Source organism: Schistocerca serialis, chromosome 4 (assembly GCF_023864345.2).
Source record: "Schistocerca serialis cubense isolate TAMUIC-IGC-003099 chromosome 4, iqSchSeri2.2, whole genome shotgun sequence".
Lineage (NCBI taxonomy): Eukaryota > Metazoa > Arthropoda > Insecta > Orthoptera > Acrididae > Schistocerca > Schistocerca serialis.
Genome location: NC_064641.1, coordinates 119,609,625 through 119,631,900, shown reverse-complemented (window position 1 = coordinate 119,631,900; position 22,276 = coordinate 119,609,625). Strand labels below are relative to the sequence as shown.

The following is a 22,276-nucleotide window of genomic DNA, read 5'->3' as shown; positions in this document are numbered from 1 at the left end:
TCTACGATTGTCACACCTGACAGCCCGGACTTAGCCCTCTCGGACTTCCACTTGTTTGGGCCATTAAAGGATGCCATTCGTGGAAGACATTTTGAGGACGTCTTCAGTCCAGAGACTGGTTTGATGCAGTTCTCCATGCTGCTCTACCCTGTGCAAGCTTCTTCATCTCCGAGTAAGTACTGCAGCCTACATCCTTCTGAATCTGGTTACTGTATTCATCCCTTGGCCTCTCTCTACCATTTTTACCCTCCACGCTGCCCTCCAACACTAAATTGGTGGTCCCTTGATGCCACAGAACATATCCCCACATGAAACATGGACCTTGCCGTTGGTGGGGAGGCTTGCATGGCTCAGCGGTACTGATATCCGTACCGTAGGTGCAACCACAAGTCAGAGGTATCTGTTGAGAGAGAGTGTTGTGTGATGTCCTTAGGTTAGTTAGGTTTAAGTAGTTCTAAGTTCTAGGGAGCTGATGACCACAGATGTTAAGTCCCATAGTGCTCAGAGCCATTTTTTATCTGTTGAGAGGCCAGACAAACGTGTGGTTCCTGAAAAGGGGCAGCAGCCTTTTCGGTAGTTGCAGGGGCAACGGTCTGGATGACTGACTGATCTGGCCTTGGAACATTAACCAAAACGGCCTTGCTGTGCTGGTACTGCGAATGGCTGAAAGCATGGGGAAACTACAGCCGTATTTTTTCGCGACGGCCTGCTGCTTTACTGTATGGTTAAATGATGGCGTCCTCTTGGGTAAAATATTCCAAAGGTAAAATAGTCCCCCATTCGGATCTCCGCGCGCGGACTACTCTGGAGGACGTCGTTATCAGGAGAAAGAAAACAGGCGTTCTGGGAATTAGTGAAGTTCGGTGGCAGGAGGAGCAAGACTTCTGATCAGGTGATTACAGGGTTATAAATACAAAATCAAATAGGGGTAATGCAGGAATAGGTTTAATAACGAATAAAAAATAAGTGAGCGTGTAAGTATATACAGAGTTAGGTTTGGCGCGCTATGCTCCTGTAGTGTACGGTTCCATTCCCTCCAGTGGAAACCCCACAGGCAAATTGTCTGCGAATGCCGCTTCGCTTGAGTTCGCTTCCATTCGTTCCATTGTAAACGAGGCGTGAAGATGCTCACCTGTAACTGCTTTTCGCCGGCTTAACGCTGTGCATCTTCAGGGACACAGTCAAATGCCGCCAGTACTGACTACCGCATCACAGCTGCCGCGCCACGTGCGGTTGCATCACTGGTAGCGCACGCCGGCATTCCCGCAACGTGACAACACCCGCCTGTTGAGGACGCGGCTAGTTCTGTGCGACAACTAGCCTTTTCCGCAGCAGAGAGAAATTGCGTGGTAAAACCTGCCTGCAGTCGTCGACAGTTTTCTAGCACGGCGCGGCTACTGAGCTAGCGCAAGAAACTGGTCTCATATTAGGTAGGATCTGAATTTAAATCCCCGTACAAATTGTCTGGATTACAATGGTTCTCCAAAGTCACTTTAGGCAAATGTTGACACCGTCGCTTTCTATACGAGGAGCGTTCAATAAATAATGCAACACTTTTTTTCTGAAAGCAGGTTGGTTTTATTCAGGATTCCAATACACCATATTATTCCCCACCGTTTTGGCTACAAAACCCTATTTTTCTACGTAATCTCCGTTCAATGCGACGGCCTTAGGCAAAGTTACTTGGAAGGCCTGAATGCCCGCATGGTACCACTCTACTGGTCGACGTCGAAACCAACGTCTTGGTGCATCAGTAACCTCCCCATCACCCACACACAGCTTGCCGCGTAGTGCATCCTTCACTGGGCCAAACAGATGGAAGTCGGAAGGTGCGAGATCCGGGGTGTAGGGTGGATGAGGAAGACCAGTTCATTCCCGGTGTGCGTGATACCATGCGTTGTCATGCAGGAGGATAAAGATGGGGAAGAACAGTCCAACCGAGTTTTGTGAGATCCCTCTGGTGTCGAGACTTAGTTGCGGCCTTGCGTTGTCAAGGAGAAGCATGAATTCGTTTGCATTTTTGTGGCGACAAACACGCTGAAGTCGTTTCTTCAGAGGGTAGCACAATACACTTCTGAGTTGATCGTTGCACGATGAGGGAGGACTTCAAAGAGAATAACTCATTCACACACTATTGGCCATTAAAATTGGCATTTTTGTGGCGACAAACACGCTGAAGTCGTTTCTTCAGAGGGTAGCACAGTACACTTCTGAGTTGATCGTTGCACCATGAGGGAGGACTTCAAAGAGAATAACTCATTCACACACTATTGGCCATTAAAATTGCTACACCAAGAAGAAATGCAGATGATAAACGGGTATTCATTGGACAAATGTATTATACTAGAACTGACATGTGATTACATTTTCACGCAATTTTGGTGCATAGATCCTGAGAAATCAGTACCCAGAACAACCAACTCTGGCGGTAATAACGGCCTTGATAGGCCTGGGCATTGAGTCAGAGCTTGGATGGCGTGTACAGGTACAGCTGCCCATGCAGCTTCAACACGATACCACAGTTCATCAGAAGTAGTGACTGGCGTATTGTGACGAGCCAGTCGCTCGGCCATCATTGACCAGACGTTTTCAATTGGTGAGAGATCTGGAGAATGTGCTGGACAGGGCAACAGTCGAACATTTTTGTATCCACAAAGGCCCGTACAGGAACTGCAACATGCGGTCGTGCATTATCCTGCTGAAATGTAGGGTTTCGCAGAGATCGAATGAAGGGTAGAGCCACGGGTCGTAACACATCCGAAATGAAACGTCCACTGTTCAAAGTGCCGTCAATGCGAACAAGAGGTGACCGAAACGTGTAAGCAATGGAACCCCATACCAACACGCCGGGTGATACGCCAGTATGCAGATGACGAATACACGATTTCAATGTGCGTTCACCGCGATGTCGCCAAACACGGATGCGACCGTCATGATGCAATAAACAGAATCTGGATTCATCCGAAAAAATGACGTTTTGCCATTCGTGCACCCACGTTCATCGTTGAGTACACCATAGCAGGCGCTTCTGTCTGTGATGCAGCGTCAAGGGTAACCGCAGCCACGGTCTCCGAGCTGATAGTCCCTGCTGCTGCAAACGTCGTCGAACTGTTCGTGCAGATGGTTGTTGTCTTGCAAACGTCCTCATCTGTTGGTTCAGCAATCGAGACGTGGCTGCACGATCCGCAACACCGAGGCGGATAAGATGCCTGTTATCTCGACTGCTAGTGATACCAGGCCGTTGGGATCCAGCACGGCGTTCCGTATTACCCACCTGAACCCACCGATTCCATATTCTGCTAACAGTCATAGGATCTCGTCCAACGCGAGCAGCAATGTCGCGATACGATAAAACGGAATCGCGATAGGCTACAGTCCGACCTTTATCAAAGTCGGAAACGTGATGGTACGCATTTCTCCTCCTTACACGAGGCATCACGACAACATTTCACCAGGCAACGCCGGTCAACTGCTGTTTGTGTATGAGAAATAAGTTGGAAACTTTCCTCATGTCGGCACGTTGTAGGAGTCGCCACCGGCGCCAACTTTGTGTGAATGCTCTGAAAAGCTAATCATTTGCATATCACAGCGGTTAAATTTCGCGTCTGTAGCACGTCATCTTCGTGGTGTAGCGGTTTTAATGGCCAGTAGTGTAGTTCCGGAAGACCGTCGCCATGACTTTACCGGCTCGCGGTGCGGCTTTGAAGTTTCTCTTCAAAGAAGAGGTGGTGTGGCGCCACTGCATGGTCTTCGGAACGAGAGTGTCCGCACGTTCTGACACTGCAGGAGTCACAGCTGTGTGCGGACGGCCGGCACGCGGCAGATCGGACAGGTTTGCGCTACCTTGTTGCGATGATGACAGGCACCTCGCCCAACGACTCATCGTGCTTTTGTTCACCGCCACGTCTCCGCAGACGTTCTGCAAGCACCTATGAAGACATGCGATGCTCTGGTTTTCCGCCAAAAGAAACTCAATGACAGTTCTCTGCTTGGGACGCACTTCCGTTACAGACGCCATTTTGAAGACTACGTATAGCGTCAACACAAATCGGAACTTCGTAAAAATGTGGGGGCTGGAGCGGGAACATTTCACAATGTCCCACAACAAATTCCGCATTTTTTCAACCGACAATGACCGAGAAAAAAATGTGTTGCACTACTTAGTGAACGCCCCTCGTTGATAACTGTCGAATCCCTTCTCCGTTCGGCTTTACGGTATGTTACGTACTCAATAATGTTCTACTCATCTTCCGATGACTTGAAGCACACGCCTTCCCTGAAGAAACCGAGTAATGTTTCCACGGCTTGAGAAGCTGTAGCTGAAACCAGCCGCGCTAAATGTAGCTACAGGCGGCAAAAGTTGTTAGTCTAGTTCCAGGTTTTGATAACTATTAAGTGAGCAAAAGTCGTCGAATGAAAATTCCGAATGTTGTCACTCTTTGGGCACAATTTCAATTACTAAGTCCGCATTAGTTTGTAGTTTACAATACAACATTCACACATAGGTACAATCACTTTCAATAGACAGCTTATGGTGTACACCATTCTCTGTTACCGAAAAAATATACACGGATTTTTTGTGGACCGCTGCCTCACAACTAAACAAATTGTTCACTATGATCTGCTACTTTCAGGTTAGGACTTGTACAGTACGCCACACGGATTTAAATTTTTCAGAATAGGGCACAGTTCACACAGAAAACGCGGAATTTGCACGTTCCCCTTCACAGTTCGTCCGTTAATACTTTCCGATACTTCACGATATTGTTGTAGCCCGCGGTCACTAAAATTAAAACACATTTTCACAGCTCAATGTCGACATATTCGGTCGTTACGTTGCCCGAGCCCCGACTCCTTTACGCTGCAGAATGCAATCCTTCTCGCTATACAACGTGCGCGCAAAGGCACCCTTTTATGATTGGCTGGAATGGGACCATCGTAGCCAATCACTTTGCAGATCTAATCCTCACCATCCCGTGTCTTCTACTTTGCACCGGTCACATAACCAACATTTCTTTAGCTCAATTTATTAGATAAATAACTTTGAAAAACCAAATAACAATAAATTAATGCCTTCTTTAAATAGTTAAGCTATCAAGACTATGTTTCTCATTTCCCCAATACCGTAAACTCACAAATTTTATCGATGTATATGACACACACACACACACACACACACACACACACACACACACACACACGAACACGCGCGCGCGCGCGCTATAGATTGATGTTCGCACGCTATCATACATTCATTTAACTATAAATGCAAATTTTCACAGATCATACATATACCACACATGTTCCTTCATTATCTCAAGTAACAAGATAAATGCAACTGGTGTTATTTTAGATAAAACATACTGGCAGAGGGAACAGAAATACTAGAAGCAAACGGACAAGTGAGAGTAACACTTGCGCTCTGAGTGTTTCGTACAAACTTAATTAAGTATGCAGATAGATTGTTGATTTATAGGTTTTGACGAGTGGGTTTACGAGTATCAAAATACGTAACATTAATGGCCGTATGTTTTGACTGGATAGACGTAGAAGCTTAAATCTTTCACACCGCCACGGGACCATAGATCTTACTATTTGACACAAATTTCAACTTGATATATCCACCCGTTCCTGCAAAAAATGGGCCGTAACAGACTCTACGAGACTGAGAACGTGAGTTCCAAGAATATATATATATATATATATATATATATATATATATATATATATATACCACTGGAGATTGTTGAGCATTTCCGTAACGCGTACAGAACATTCTCGGTTAACTTATCGCGTCAAACATGGGTAAAATCTCATCTCGAACTCTCGACCTCCATCATTTTCGTCACGAACAACAGACTGTTGTCGCTGCTGTTGAGGCAATCATTTATAGCCCACAGATAGGATTGTCAGCACTAAAAATAGAAAAGCTGGACTCCGCGTTGTATTTAGCCGGACACTTTGAACTAAAAGCCGGGCTACCTGTTTTAAACATTTATGTGAGATCAGCCTTAAACGTGCTTCAACAAAAAAATTAAAATAAAAAAGTCAGCAAGCTGCCTTGTAATTTTGCAATTATGATAGCAACTAACAATAAGTGCTTAGCCTTCTCAACTGCCGAGTCTTCTTGCTCAGATAATCGTATGTTGAAATATGCTTAAAGTTCTTCGTCAAACAAACAAACAAACAAACAAACAATTGTCTATTCTTCTGGGACGGAAAACAAAAAGATATTCGATAACTTCAGTCATTTCAACTAGATTAACAAAGAAATAAAAATTATCTGTGGTTAAGTATTAAAATTCTCATTTGAAACCACTTTATCAACAATGTCATATTCATAGAATGAATTTCGTGAAACTCTTGAAAGAATTATTTTAAATTAACAAAAACAACATATCTGTGATTGTCTCTGTTTGTAGTTTATTGCAGTCCTTTGCCTACGGGGCGTTCAAGAAAGAGAACATCTCTTCGACGTTGGCATTATGGCCTGGAACTGCAAAGTAATATTCTGCCACATTCACAATAAAATTCTTCATTATACTGTGATTTAAAATAACTTGTCCACTTTCCATGAGCCAACACATTTTTAAAGGAAAATCTTTTTTTCCATGAATTTCGTGAAATTTTGCCACTGATCAAAGAATTTACTGTCATCTAACTTTACATTTTTACTAGTAGCAGGTGTTTCGTCTGTGGTTTATTTTTTCGAGCTTCAAACAGGAGCGACTTATTTTCAGTTATCTGTGTGATTACTACACTGACGAGCCAAAGAAACTGGTACATCTGCCTAATATCGTGTAGGGCTCCCGCGAGCATGCAGAAGTGCCGCAACACACTTGGCATGGACTCGACTAATGTCTGAAGTATTGCTGGAGGTAACTGACACCATGAATCCTGCAGGGCTGTCCATAAATCCGTAAGAGTACGGAGTGGACATCTCTTCTGAACAGCACGTTACAAGGCATACCAGATATGCTCAATAATGTTCAAATATGGGAAGTTCGGTGGCCAGTGGTAGTGTTTAAACTCAGAATAGTATTCCTGGAACCATTCTGTAGCAATTCTGGACGTGTGGGTTGTCGCACTGTGATGCTGGAATTGCCCAAGTCAGTCGGAATGCACAGTGGACATGAATGGATGCGGCTGATCAGACAGGATGCTTACGTACGTGTCACAGGTCAGAGTCGTATCTAGACGTATCAGGGGTCCCATATGACTCCAACTGCACAGGTCCCATATCATTACACAGCCTCCACCAACTTGAACAGTCGCCTGCTGACGTGCAGGGACCATGGATTCATAAGGTTGTCTCCACACCCGTACACGTCCATCCTCTCGATACAATTTGAATCGAGACTCGTCCGACCAGGCAACATGTTTCCAGTCATCAACAATCCAATTCCGGTCTTGACGGACCCATTTGAGGCTTTAGCTTTGTGTCGTGCAGTCATCTAGGATACACGAGTGGGCCTTCGGCTCCGTAAGCGTATATAGGTGATGTTTCGTTCAGTGTTTCGTATGCTAACACTTGTTGATGGCCCAGCATTGAAACCTGCAGCAATTTGCGGAAGCGTTGCACTTCTGTGACGGTGACGATTCTCTTCAGTCGTCGTTGGTTCCGTTCTTGCAGGATCTTTTTCCGGCCACAGCGATGTCGGAGATTTGACGTTTTACCGGATTCCTGATATTCACGGTATACTCGTGGAATGGTCGTACGTGAAAATTCCCACTTCGTCGCTACCTCGGAGATGCTGTGTCCCATCGCTCGTGCGTCGACTGTAACACCACGTTCAAACTCACTTAAATATTGATAACTTGCCGTTGTAGCAGCAGTCTTATACAGGCGTTGCCGACCGCAGCGCCGTATTCTGCCTGTTTGCATATCTGTGTAATTGAATTCGCATGCCTATACCTGTTTCTTTGGCGCTTCAATGTATTTGTCAGAACACGACCGTAAAAAGATGCTCACATATCGACCCTACCCACAAACGGCGTACGTCATCACTTCGTCATTCTCTTGAAAGAACGGCGCGTTTCTCTGTCTCTTCTCACAAGGGAACCTCCCCATCGCACCCCCCCCCCCCCCCCCAGATTTAGTTATAAGTTGGCACAGTGGATAGGCCTTGATAAACTGAACACAGATCAATTGAGAAAACAGGAAGAAATTGTGTGGAACTGTGAAAAATAAACAAAATATACAAACTGAGTAGTCCATGGGCTACATAAGCAACATAATGGACAATGTGAGGTTAGGAGCGCCGTGGTCCCGTGGTAGCGTTAGCAGCTGCAGAACGAGAGGTCCTTGGTTCAAGTTTTCCCTAGACTGAAAATTTTACTTTCTTTATTATTGCATAGTTATTATCTGTCCGTTCGTTCATTGTCATCTCTGTTCACTGTAATAACCGTGCGATTAGTAGACGAAAGGACGTGCCTCTCCAATGGGAACAGAAAACATTTGATCGCAAGGTCATAGGTCAACCGATTCCTCCACAGGAAAACACATCTGATATATTCTATACGACACTGGTGACGGCATGTGCGTCACATGACAGGAATATGTTGTCGACCCACCTAACTTGTACACTTGGCGAATGGGTAAAAAGATTCTTCTACCTTGCCCGATTTAGGTTTTCTTGTGGATGTGATAATCACTTCCAAAAAAGTGATGAAAACATAAGAGTTTGTCACATAAACTGAAAATAAAAAATTAAACTTTTCACTCGATGGAAGATTTGAACCAAGGACCTCTAGTTCCGCAGCTGCTCACGCTAACCATGGGACCACGGCGCTCCTGCGCTCACATTATCCTTGATGTTGCATATGTTGCGCATGGACTACCCAGTTTGTGTATTTTGCTTATGTTTTTCATAGTTCCACACAACTTCTTCCTGTTTTCGCAATTGATCTGTGTTCAGTTTTTCAAGGCCTATCCACTGCGCCAACTTATAACTAAATCTGAGGGGGGTGCGATGGGGAGGTTCCCTTGTCAGCACGATGTAACGATGACGTAAGCCAATCAATCACAAGCTGTCTAGGGGACATCACAACAGCCACGACAATCAGGTGTCCGTAACTGAAGACACTGGACGACTTCGTCGACAAGTAAACCTTGAAAGTTTTTATACACGGTTGTTGTGAGAAACTTCGATCTGGAATCTCCGTAAAACTCTCGCGCTTGCTAAACAATACCATGAGGAAACGCGGCGCTGTTCGCTGGATCTTCTCTATTTCTTCAATTAATCCAACACGCTAAGTGTCACTGATGAGCAGTACTCAAGAATCGGTCGAACAAGTGTTTTGAGGGCGACTTCCCTCAACGAATCTTAGCCACACACCGGCTTTTGCGAAAATTAGTGTTAAGCGGTCGTTCCGCATTAAATCGTTCCCGATAGTTATTACTTGACAGTTTATGACATGTTTCTAGTGACTTATTGCTAGTTGCGTAATAGAAGAATAAGGCGTATTTCCGCCTGTTTATGTGCACTGGTTCCAATTATGTGAGTTGATGATCAGCTGCTAAGCAGTGCAGTAAGAATGATCACTACATGCCACAATACCGAAAGGAAAGCCATTTCATCTGAAGTGTCGCAGCAATTTTAGGCCAATAGAGATGTGTTTCTGCCACAGATCGTTACAGATGAACAAATCTGGGTGCATCAGTTTGAGCTGGAAACAAAAAGTTATTCACTGGAATGGCACCACCTGGAATCATCAAAAAAGAAGGCCTAGGACCAATGTTCGCAGAGGAAGGAAACCCCTTGAGATATCCCAGGCAACAATGCCAAACGACATTTACATTTTATTATGTCGGGTGGATATCATAGCAGCCAATGGACTTTGTGCAGTGGTAACACCTGTTCCCGTCAGACTGCTGAAGTTAAGCCCTGTCGGACTTGGCTAGCACTTGGATGGGTGACCGTCCGGTCATTCTGCAGGTATTTCTCCATATCGCTACATTCTGGCTTTACGACTTGACTATGTTACAACACCATCGTATGCAAAAGCATAGCACAACTTCCTACGATATCCTAAAAAATTTAAACTCCGTCCGAACAGGTCTCGGAAGACCCTAGCGGAACCGACCGACCGCCGTGTCATCCTCAGCCCATAGGCGTCACTTGATACGGATATGGAGGGGCATGTGGTCAGCACACCACTCTCCCGGCCGATTGTTTTCGTGACTGGTGCCACTACTTCTCAGTCAAGTAGTTCTTCAATTTGTCTCACATCGGCTGAGTGCTCCCCACTTGCCAACAGTGCTCGGGAGACCGGACGGTCACCCATCCAAGTGCTGGCCAAGCCCGACAGCGCTTAACTTCAGCAGTCTGACGCGAACAGGTGTTACCACTTCACAAAGTCCATTGGCTGCTATGATATTCACCAGATATAAATGTAAATGTCGTATGGCATTGTTGCCTGGGATATCCAACAGGGTGGATTCAGGCACCAGTTGGTAAGGGTGTTCTTCCTCTGCGAACATTGGTCCTTTGCCTTCTTTTGTGATGATTCCGGGTAGTGCCATTCCAGTGACTAACTTTTTGTTTCCAGCTCAAAGTGATGCACCCAGGTTTGTTCATCTGTAACGATCTGTAACAGAAACACATCTCCATTGGCCTAAAATTGCTGCGGCACTCCAGATGAAATGGCTTTCTTTCAGTCTTGTGGCATGTAGTGATCATTCGCGGAACACGTTCTGAGCCCATATTAAATACTGAGGGGCGTCAGTCATTGCACACGCACATCAATGCTCACCGAAAGCAACAGTACCAATTGTCGAGCAGTGATGCACCGGCCTGCGAAAATAATGGCATCTGGGCGATTCAAAATATTGGGAACGGTGGCTCTGATAGGACGTCCCGAACGCGGCTGATCATGAAGCTCAGTTTCTGCGCCACCTGACACTTCTACCTCTCTTGACTCACCGCCCAACGGTGCTCCTATCACCTGCCTCTTTACCATACAGTGCACACAAATGTCACGGATGTTCACCACTGCCTCTTTTTCCGCGTCTAACAATTCGATTACGGCACGTTGTTGATTACGATTGTCTTGAGTAGACGCCATTCTCATGGATCACTAACACCCAAACTTCCACATGTCACTCTCAGATCGGTACGAAACGTTGTATGTCGACAGAGTATCAACCAAGACACCGATTTAGTACGTGCTGTGTGCTGTTGTCCAGCAGAACCATAGAGCATCGCTGTGAGTACGTCGGCATATAGCTTCGGTGGAGAAGTCGGTAGAGCATTATATCGCCGTACCAAGGGTCATAGGTTCATACCCCATGATGACAACATTTTTAATACAAGTGTTTATGGGACTATTAATGCTTCCGCACGTGTGACAAAGTTGCTTTTTTATTCTACTGTTCCGATTGTTTAAGTTTATTCTGTGAAACTACAAACGTACTGTTCTGTCGCACATGTCCGACAGAACACCACACCCATGTATACAGATGAACTCTATATGTTTCGTACTTTCAACTAACGAAGCCTAAGCGGGCTCCCAAAAGAACATTGCAACAAACTCCAAGTCCTTTTACATGCCAGGAAAACATTCTCCCATATAACAGTTTCACGCGCAAACAGTTAAAAACAAATTATCGTGAGTGTGATTTGAACGCTGGATATTTCGCACGACAGCCTCAGGCTCTACCAACTTCCCCACGAGAGACCTACAGAGCTATCATTCACGGATGCGTCCTACGCACAACGTTTGGTACCGATCTGAGTGTCTGACATCTGCAGGTTTAGGTGTAAGGCTCTGCCTTGTGTCGGAATTGTTCGAATTTTCGCGCAGAAGAAACATCAGATTTGAAGAACCTGAAGAGACTTTTTTTATATATATTAACGGTTATAAAAAATTTGGGCATTATTTATTGGACAACCTCCTATGTAAGTGACTGTTGTTCATGATTACTGGACGAACGAGTTGCCGACTTCGTGGCCATGTGGATAAGCATCACACTACGTATCCAAACGTCTCGATTCCGTTGTACGGAAAGTATTAAAAGTAGAGTTGTGTCCTGATTGGCGTTGCGCGTGTAAATTGAGGTTTTCTTGTAATTTACGAAGTATTCATTCTGTTGTTCAAAGGAAGGAAACTCGCTACATCTTCCACACCATGCCAAACAAAGTTTTGTCATGTTCCGGACAGAAGTTGAACCGATTGACGTCTGCCTTTAATTTTTAGTGAAGCGAGCATCTGATTCAGTTTCCCCTCTGGCATCGGGTACTTCGTTCGATGTGTAGTTCGTATCTGAAGGGATGTGAGTGTTCTGCTCAGACCTATACAGAATTAAAACTGATGGGAAAACAGATTTTCATTTCACAATGAGTGGAGATTTAGGAAGTGTGTGTGTGTCTATGCATCCTACGACATAAAATGAATACTAATTTGCTCGCCAGAGAATGTTCAGTTGCATCTACTCCAAGCATCATAGTTCTTCGCAAATGTTGTCTGTGTGTTTATTCAAATCGAACACTCCAGTTCCTAATTATGTTCTACTTACATTCAGACAACCGAATTCGATTCAATTATTGGCTTTGTTTCAAGCTTTTATGCGGAGAACAATGGGGTAACGTAATATAATTTGTTAAGTTCGGCCCTTTTCCAATTCTGACTGCAGCTGACGACGATTAGTGTTACCTGAACATGAAAATTTTATTAAGTAGCCGTGCGTTCCTCGGCGTAAACAATATATCTGAGGATGATTTATAACTGAGTATGAACCTATTCTATGAATAAAACGCACCGTAATAGGCAACTGAAGAGTTTGTTGTCGATAAACAAAGTGAAATCGCCGCTTCTAATTTACAAGTATTACAGCAGTCATCTCACACAATCAATAGTAAGTGTATGGATCTTCTACACAAAGCTTTATAAGCACGTAATTTGCTCCAAAATGTTATCCATTGTTCAAGAACATATATTTTCAATAGCTGTACAGCAATATAAAATGTTCATCTACAAACAAACTACACCTACCGAAAAACACCGTCATTGTATTAGATACATTACTTATGTACCTTGAGAGCTACATAATAAGAAATTATGGCATGCTAATTAAATCGAATATATCAGTTCCTGTGTATGCACATTATACGTATTATTTCCTTCGACATGATTCATATCAAGAAGCATCTCCACTGTACGGGTTATGAACTATCAATGAATCCCGAAAGCGAGCACACGGTTTGAAATTTATGGCGTTAACCGGCAGTACGTAACTGATACCCATCGAGTTAGATTCCTTTTTTTTTTTTTTTTTTTTTTTTTTTTACTTCTCCTTCATTTTCTCTTGGTAATTTAAAATTTTGATAAACTTAAGCAAAATATAAGTTTCTTCTTGTTCACGACATATCCGTACCTGACTCGGCGATATGTTGTTAACGTTTCTGCTGATCTTGCGCTGCGCAAGTGGTATATTGACACAGAGAATCATTTGCAATTTTGCACTAGTTTTCACATTAGAGCTATGCCATGAATTGTAATCACTTTGTGTAGTTCCTGTCGTTCAATAGTGGCTAACTTTGATGTTTTTAGAACAGTTTACCAAGATATTTTGCAGCGAATAGATTAAGTGCTCCTGATTTCTTCGCAAGACACTTTATGTTCCTTATTGAAGCATCCTCAGTGGCGATTTTGTGTAACCCTTTGTTTACATTAGTTGCAGGTGCTGCAGTGCGCTCCTTCTGTTGGGAAAGTGTGTGTGGGGGGGGGGGGGGGGGGGCAGGGGGGGGGGATTGACCCTTAAGTGTGTGCTGTGCAGGATGTGGTATGTCTACTAGTAACGGGATAAGGGTAAACAGTGGCAACCTTTGTTTTATTGTATCTTCTTAGGAGCTAAATCCTATTTTTAGGGCACGACTGCCCTAATGCTGTGCAGCTCCATACCTGTTTAGTAGAGACACTGGCAACGCTTACATCTGTGCTCTGACCGAACGGTATTTAGCTGTCCTGTACAGCCGAGGATGTTCTTTTGTGGACATTTGCATGCACGTTTCACAATTTCCACTTCACAATTTCGCTACTGTTTCTGTCACGCTTTCATACACGACAGTTTTCGTACATCTTCAAAGAACGAAATTTACTAAAGAAAAACACAGCCATTTTTAATTAATTTTCCTTTTTGTAATTTCAGTTCCAATCTCCTATAAAGATTTCCATTGCTCTAGTTCAGTTTATAGCTCATTTCCCACTTGCCTTATATATCATTTTTACGTCCATTTTATTGGTATTTTCAGATTGTAATGATCATTTTTCACGTATTTTAGGCTATAAAAGTCCAAATCCTGCAGTTATAAATTATTTAATGTTTATAAACTAAATGGATGCGTAAACTAAATGAATGCTCACAATACAGAAAAGTACAGCAAATTTGATCGCGAAATCGGTCGCTTCATTACAGCACATCTGTATTTCAACTATTACACAGACATCTTCAGTGCTAAAAAGTGCGTAACAGGAGAATCAGGAACATATGTAGCTGACAACGTATCGTAAATGTAAACGTAAGCACCACAAAGACACATATCATGAAACAACAGGTGACATTAGTCCTAAGTGCCACGTAGTAAAAAATATTGATGGTTTAGTGCGTACAGGAGTCTAACATGAACTGAAGCCCTTGCTGATGTGGTTGAACGAAAAAAAAAGCAATGTTGTGCCCTCTATCAAGGTGCCAGTGAATCGTTAAATAATAGTAAAGCTATATAATTTTAAAAAATTCGTTCTGCAAGCCCAGAGACGGTGCTAATGAACTTTTAATGTATTATTTTAATTTATGCCCAAAGAGGCACACTATTTTGATTGTACTATTTTCATTCCTTCACTTTACTTATTTGTTCATTTATACGACACTGGTTAGCTTCATTCCTTTCGACATTGTAATGTTGCTTTACTCCACATGTTTATACTGTAAGTCCAGAGATGGCGCTAATGTAATTTCACGAGTTGTACGATTGCAGTCTATGCCCAGAGAGGGTGCTCCACGTTTTACTGTACTATTTGCAGTTCTTCAAATTTTAATTATTTTGGTACATTATGTTAACACTGTACTTTCCGTGTCGTATGGAGTTCTAAATTAATCCTCTTCCACCAGTTTGTAATGCAAAAATACATGACATACCGTGCTACACATATTGCCGTTTGCTGTACTTATGGCTCCACACATGTGATTTGCTTTCCGTGGTTTAACCATTATTTGCAGTTTAATTGAAAAATTAAAATTACATAGTTTTACTATTACTTAACAGCTCACCAGTACTCCAGTACAGGGAACCTCAAGGCTATGACGTCACATTTTCTTCCTGTTCAACCACGTAAGCAATGGCTTCAGTTCATGATAGACTCCTGTACGCACTACACCGCCAATATTTTTGACTGCGTGCCACTTTGGACTAATGTCACCTGTTGTTATACTGTATGTAACTATGTGGTGTTTATGTTTGCACTTGTTGTCAACTATCTTATATTTGTTCCTGATTCTCCTGTGTTGTCATTTTTAGCACTGAAGATGTCTCTGTAACAGCTGAAATCTAGATCTGTGTAATAAAGCGTCGATCATTTTCTAGATTCAATGTTCGCTGCGCGCAACAAGATCAAATTGATTCCAGTCTGATTAAAGGAAATCTTAGTAGGGGCATCCGTTCCCCCCTCCCTCGTCCCCGATGTTAACAAATATTAGTATGGGATCACTGTTGACTCTAGGTACAGGATAACGTGCTGCGTCGTGCCCCTCTGGAAAATTTCGATCTAGTCACAAATCTGTTGAGGTATTATACGGATGTACTTTCCTTAGATTTTCTGAAGTACTGCAGACGCTGATTTCCTTGTAATAGGCTTCTTGGAACAGGACTGTGTGACAGTAAACATTTCGTTGAGGTTTCCGTGACAGTGTGCGCGCGATTTTCGAGGATGATTTTTTAGTGGGAGATTTAAACGCACGGTTGAGCAAGTAACTCAGAGCTTTCCCGTCAGCTGGCTGTACGGGATGGGATGCCCACGCGCGCGCGACACGCCCTGCTTGGCGTTAAAAAGAAACGAACACGAAGACACCGCCAGCACGCTGCATCTGCATAATAACAGCCCCTCTGGCATACCGGGCTCCGTCCTTCACTTAATGAATCGTGTCAAGGGAACAACGGCAGACCTCTATAGTCAAAGCCAACTACGCGGCGCCCATCCAGTCTGTGCACGTGCGCTTAAAGAACATGTGCAGCTATAAATGCAAGCCGAGAACAGATATATTAACAATATAAACGTAGACTTCTGCAACCATTGTCACAGTCAATAAAATTTTTCACGATTTGTGATCGCATTGTCAATATGTAACACTAACGACGTTTCCATCATTATTGCAAATGACCTTCTTCAATGTTTTTGTTTATTCCACAAACATCCTGAAGAAGGTCACTTGCAACAGTGACCGAAACGTCGGTAGTTTTAGTCATTGGCAATGCGGTCACAAACGCAGAAAAATTTTACTGACGTTTACAATAGTTTTGTTGAGTAAGGAGGAAAAGGTAGATTACGGAAAATTACAGAACAAAGGAGCACAAAGGTAAAGAGTAAATAACAAAAATGATACATATGAAATATTTTCGGTATTGGTGGTTCTCCACAGGTGTATTGTAGGAGTTTCACATAGTAAAGTACTGCCAAACAAATCCCTTGTCATAGCAGTTTCGATCTAGAATATCATCACCAGACCGTAAAAACCACTTTAGCACATGTATTTTCCACCATGACTGCGAAAATCAACATTCTGTCGCACGTTTAAAACATCTACGATCAAATGTGCTCCTAAATTTCTGTCCATAAAGTTCAGATACGAAACGAATGACAGGTTGAACGTATGTGTCACTAAACAGCTTAATATAAGAAACCAAAACCTAAGCAAACATTTCGCCATAGACGTCAGACACAGAAGACCTGCACATTTTACTCGGGAATTGTTTTAGCAGGTACTCGTTGTCTTCTCGAATTATTTAGTAATGTCCACCACACACATTCGATCTGAAATTTTGTTCATGTCTGACATTTCGTAGACAAAAATTAGGAAGCAGACTTTGACATTACATCTTTCGAACTTCATACCGAATGGTCATTTCGACATCATGGTACTCCAGATTTCGATGTCCATTTCTCCGCTTGCCTGAGTGGGGTCTCTGTGGCTCTCTTTCACAAACAATAGAAATTCTCTGGTCGCGCTCTATTAGCTACCGCGTAAGAAAGAAAAGAGTAACGTGAACAGAAGCAGGCAACGGTGGCAAAAGGACTCATTGTAGCGTCCGCGGAGAGCAGCGTATAGCGGTTAAAAATCACGGAGACTCTGCAGCACAAATTCGGTCTCTGCAGACTGCTGGGCCAGCTGATGCAAATTGAGCATCGAGTTCTGGGCGGCGTCCATGTTGATGACGTAGCGTGTCCAAGGCCAGCCCGCCGTTACTCTGACTCCCACTTTCCCTTTCGCCAGACCTTACTTGGGTGCAGCTCCTGTCCGCTGTCATACTAGACGCTGGCTCGGATCTTGCGTGCCATTGATAACAACATAACCTACTGTACAACAAATTGAATAATTTTATATGTAGCAGCCTCTCCGACTTGATAACTGCGGAGTCAATTACGGCAGTAAATGCTCTAAGATGAGGTTAAAATTGTATTGCTGACAAGAAACAGGTTTGTGGTCCCACGCTACTGGACCAGCAATCACTTTTACAACGTATCCAGTACTTCGAATTAATATTAGAAACGTGTTTAATAAAAATAGAAACTGTTTGATGAGAGACTTAGGCACACTGCTACAATAATATAAGTCTTTGCAGTGCAACAATTTATCCGCTTTCTGTTGAATGTTGTTCGATTCGCAAGTACACAACGCATGAGTAATCACTGTTTCTCCATACGTGACCAGAAGCTATTATTTAAGATGACTAATACACGATTATACTCAGCCGGAGAGGAAACGACAGTACAAAATGCATAGTAACGCACACGTTAACCAACAGAGATAATGGCAACAAACTCTTTTTTATCAAAATGGTATACCATCCTCTAACACTGATAACAAGGCGTGGGATGTAAACTTACAACGAGCGGCCGTTGGGATGCAGCAATTGTCCACACGCAGTCACACACCTTCCTCTTCAGATGCTTCTGCGCAACTGAAGAGCAGAACGACAGCAGGTCGCGACTCAGGCTTGCCAACGTCGCAACATGAGAGCGCAACCTCGCCCCAGCGTGCAGATCAGCAGCCGTGTTCAGACAGCGCCAACACACTGGCTGCGAAGTCGTACTGCTAAAATGTTTGCGTGATATCGTATGTCCACAGTTGTCTGAACTGGTCTCGCACGCAACAACAAACCCGGCTCTCTGGTGGCGGGGGGTGGGGGGACAAACCGGGATATCTGCCCCGCGCTGCAATTTCTAGGGGCACCAAATTCATATTCTTGAAGAGCAAAACCTTGTTTCACAAAGCGTCTAGTAACCTGCGCACGTTGCTCTATCGATTATTCATATGATTTTGACACGCATCCCAGTTGGTTTTTCAAATTTTTGAACACATTCTAAGCTGATTTCTGAACGAATCACAAGTTGATTTTTGGATGCGGGCATAGTGTACGTGATGTCTCTTCCAGGGGAATCCCCGTCGCATCTACAAATAAAAAAAACTTTTACGCAGAGAAAAAGGGTCGGGGCTATGAGCTGAGCCAAATAAACCCGAATAGGTGAATGCCAACCACTGTTGGCTTCTGTGGTTGATTGGGTGTTCGAATGATAAGCGTTGTTATAATTACTGGCGAAATCCATAGATTCATACTACTAGAGTGGAAATAAACGACAACAGGAATAACATGTAAGATGGTTCGAATGGCTCTGAGCACTATGGGACTTAACTTCTGAGGTCATCAGTCCCCTAGAACTTAGAACTACTTAAACCTAACTAACCTAAGGACATCACACACATCCATGCCCGAGGCAGGATTCGAACCTGCGACCGTAGCGGTCGCGCGGCTCCAGACTGTAGCGCCTAGAACCGCTCGGCCACCACGGCCGGCAACATGTAAGAAAGCTTACACATTATCTTCTTGGTGTATGCAAGAAAATGAAATTTTGACAGAAATTTTTTGCCAGAGCGCTACATTACTAAGGGCCAGTAGTACAGTTCCCTGTTAGCAGCCACTAAGTTCTGTTCTCGGAATAGCGCAGAAACCGCGTTGTACGAACACGTAAAAATGCCCAACCGGAGAATAACCGCGGAATAACTAAACTGGTGACTCTGGCAGGGTTAGTGAAGTTAACCGGAGAATAAGTTTTGAAAATGGCAGGGATAGTTACAGAATTAGCGATAAAAAGATTGTTTGTTAGAACGAGGAAGGAGAAGAAGCGTCAACATTATGTGGAAGAAAATGACGATTCCAAATTTATATAAAAATTTTATACTACTACTTTTCGATCCCATGCTTGAGAAACTGGAGCATATAAATTAAATTATTTCATAGCGTAAAACTTTTTACTTGTAGTAGGCCTAATAGGCATTTGATATTGGTACTTCGGGAATTATATTCAGTCGCGTTATTTGTTTAAATGAGGTAGGTGAAATTGGCCGTTTGTGGCAAAACAACCTCGCTTATTTGGCGTATGTTACAATTGCTGCAGTATTAGAAAGGCCTATCTCGTTTTATCTAGCTGACAGTGTCAAAATAGACGTAATGAAATCGAGAAACCTCACCAGTCTTAGATACCTTTCGTATTAACAGATTTTTCAGTATTAGACAACAACATTTTGATTTTTTATGTAGCAAAACGTTTAACGAACTTTGGTGAGGTAATAGATTCTTTCGCAGAAAGGAAAGCTGTAGCAAGATTAGAGAGAAAAAAAATCTGGGACCTAAGGATTGAAGAAATGTGCACTGTTTTTCTTGTCTCTTTTCGTTTCTGGTTTTATGTTTCCTATATTTAATTTTATATCACACAAAAGAGAAAGTTTTTAGCTACTAGGCAACACAAAGAGTGCAAATTTTCTGAAGAGTTCTTATTCTCCCGCCCAGAATGAAGTTTTTTTTTTTTAGTCCGCAGCTCGTGGCCGTGCGGTAGCGTTCTCGCTTCCCACGCCCGGGTTCCCGGGTTCGATTCCCGGTGGGGTCAGGGATTTTCTCTGCCTCGTGATGACTGGGTGTTGTGTGCTGTCCCTAGGTTAGTTAGGTTTAAGTAGTTCTAAGTTCTAGGGGACTGATGACCACAGATGTTAAGTCCCATAGTGCTCAGAGGCAGTCATTTTTTTAAATTTTTTTTACGGCGGTATGATTCAAACCGGCCGACTGGGAGCAGGACATTTTAACTTCTATATCAAACTCTTCAGAAATACATTTGAAAAATCGCTTTCTTTTTAGTTTTATGTCGTCCTATCTCAGATGCTCAATGGGGTGGAAAGGGGAGGGGGCGGGGGCACCGCGGTTCGGAAATATCGTAGATCCGGGGCGACGGTATTTTTGATATCAGTATCATTTACCCTCTATCTGGTTTCAACTACGAATGATGCGAATGATTGTCGGCAAAAGAAAACCCTGGTACGGGCTCTTAATTGCCATCTTCCCGTCGTGATCATTTCGAGAGATGAATTTAGGAGTAAATAATATGCTGTCCGACTCTTGTTGGAGCATACACTCTCGGAATCTTAGCAGTGAACTTGCCCTTAATCCACCGCGGCTCTCTCGTAGTGTATGCCACTGGAATTTGCTGAGCACCTCTGTTGCGCTCTCAGGCTGACTAAAAAAAACAGCTACGACACACGCGGGTCTTGTTTGGAGCTTTTATTAATCAAGTCTGGCCTCCGACTGACGAGGAATGATAAAAATCGATCGAAGGAGCGTTTTGCGAGGCATCTCTCTAAAGACTGAAGTCTTGCTTTAGATGTTCAAAAACGTAAAACTGTGCAATTTACGAAACGAGAAAAAATGTGCTATCAGTACTGCAGTATTGTCAACTTACATTTGTAACCGGTCAACTCAAAAAGATACCAGGTGGCTATAATTCAATTGCAACTAGCCACTGAGGTCCAGTGTGGGCTGTAATTATCGAATGACAGCGAAACTTGATAAATATTCTAATGCGTTGATGGGGAACCGATTTACGCTGCAAAAGAAATTAGTTCCAGTTTTGGCCACCAGGTGCAAATCTGGCAGAGTGAATGCAAGAGATGCGTATACAAATGTTTCCATATGTATTTCTTTACACTACTGGCCATTAAAATTGCTACACGACGAACATGACGTGCTACAGACGCGAAATTTAACCGACAGGATGAAGATGCTGTGATATGCAAATGATTAACTTTCCAGAGCATTCGCACAAGGCTGGCGCCGGTGGCGACACCTACAACATGCTGACCTGAAGAAAGTTTCCAACCGATTTCTCATACACAAACAGCAGTTGACCGGCGTTGCCTGGTGAAATGTTGTTATGATGCATCGTGTAAGGAGGAGAAATGCGTACCATCTCGTTTCCGACTTTGATAAAGGACGGATTGTAGCCTATCGCGATTGCGGTTTATCGTATCGCGACATTGCTGCTCGCGTTGATCGAGATCCAATGACTGTTAGCAGAATATGGAATCGGTGGGTTCAGGAGGGTAATACGGAACGCCGTGCTGGATCCCAACTGCCTCGTATCACTAGCAGTCGAGATGACAGGCATCTTATCCGCATGGCTGTAACGGATCGTGCAGCCACGTCTCGATCCCTTAGTCAACAGATGAGGGCGTTTGCAAGACAACAACCATCTGCACGAACAGTTCGACGACGTTTGCAGCAGCATGGACTATCAGCTCGGAGACCATGGCTGCGGTTACCCTTGACGCTGCATCACAGACAGGAGCACCTACGATGATGTACTCAGCTACAAACCTGCGTGCACGAATGGCAAAACGTCAATTTTTTGGATGAATCCAGGTTCTGTTTATTGCATCATGATGGTCGCATCCGTGTTTGGCGACGTCGCGGTGAACGCACATTGGAAGCGTGTATTCGTCATCTGCATACTGGCGTATCACCCGGCGTGATGGTATGGGGTGACATTGGTTACACGTCTCGGTCACCACTTGTTCGCATTGACGGCACTTTGAACAGTGGACGTTACATTTCAGATGTGTTACGACCTGTGACTCTACCCTTCATTCGATCCCTGCGAAAGCCTACATTTCAGCAGGATAATGCACAACCGCATGTTGCAGGTCCTGTACGGGGCTTTCTGGATACAGACATGTTCG

General features: G+C 43.7%; 1 protein-coding gene across 1 annotated transcript in view; it reads right to left on the bottom strand.

The window, feature by feature from the left end:
• The window catches only part of LOC126473701 (uncharacterized), a 140,286-nt gene extending 122,069 nt beyond the window's left edge, over positions 1 to 18,217 (bottom strand). Inside the window, exon 1 of the mRNA XM_050100941.1 lies at positions 18,100 to 18,217. The gene's annotated coding sequence lies outside the window, so the exon portion shown is untranslated. The remainder of the gene's footprint in view (positions 1 to 18,099) is intronic.
• Positions 18,218 to 22,276: the final 4,059 nt, after the last annotated feature.